The sequence below is a fragment of the Bison bison genome, unplaced genomic scaffold (assembly GCF_000754665.1).
Source record: "Bison bison bison isolate TAMUID 2011002044 unplaced genomic scaffold, Bison_UMD1.0 scf7180017864452, whole genome shotgun sequence".
Taxonomy (NCBI): Eukaryota; Metazoa; Chordata; class Mammalia; order Artiodactyla; family Bovidae; genus Bison; species Bison bison.
The window spans coordinates 1528750-1529654 of NW_011495014.1; the positions used below are offsets into that span (position 1 = coordinate 1528750).

The window sequence follows — 905 nt, forward strand, 5'->3', positions numbered from 1 at the left end:
TTTTGATTTGCATTTCTCTGATAATGAGTGATGTTGTAGCATCTTTTCATGTGTTTGTTAGCCATCTGTATGTCTTCTTTGGAGAAATGTCTATTTAGTTCTTTGGCCCATTTTTTGATTGGGTCATTTATTTTTCTGGAGTTGAGCTGTAGGTGTTGCTTGTATATTTTTGAGATTAGTTGTTGGTCAGTTGCTTCATTTGCTTTATTTTCTCCCATTCTGAAGGCTGTCTTTTCACCTTGCTAATAGTTTCCTTAGTTGTGCAGAAGCTTTTAAGTTTAATTAGGTCCCATTTGTTTATTTTTGCTTTTATTTCCAATATTCTGGGAGGTGGGTCATAGAGGATCCTGCTGTGATGTATGTTGGAGAGTGTTTTGCCTATGTTCTCCTCTAGGAGTTTTAGTTTCTGGTCTTATGTTGAGATCTTTAATCCATTTTGAGTTTATTTTTGTGTATGGTATTAGAAAGTGGTCTAGTTTCATTCTTTTACAAGTGGTTGACCAGTTTTCCCAGCACCACTTGTTAAAGAGGTTGTCTTTAATCCATTGTATATTCTTGCCTCCTTTGTCAAAGATAAGGTGTCCATATGTGCGTGGATTTATCTCTGGGCTTTCTATTTTGTTCCATTGATCAATATTTCTGTCTTTGTGCCAGTACCATACTGTCTTGATGACTGTGGCTTTGTAAGAGAGCCTGAAGTCAGGCAGGTTGATTCCTCCAGTTCCATTCTTCTTTCTCAAGATAGCTTTGGCTATTCGAGGTTTTTTTGTATTTCCATACAAATTGTGAAATTATTTATTCTAGCTCTGTGAAGAATACTGTTGGTAGCTTGATAGGGATTGCATTGAATCTATAAATTGCTTTGGGTAGTATACTCATTTTCACTATATTGATTCTTCCAATCC

The 905-nt window shown here is 35.9% G+C and overlaps 1 long non-coding RNA gene across 5 annotated transcripts in view; it reads right to left on the reverse strand.

The window, feature by feature from the left end:
• Positions 1–905, reverse strand: part of LOC105002365 — a 574024-nt gene that overhangs the window by 306385 nt on the left and 266734 nt on the right. The window lies entirely within an intron of this gene.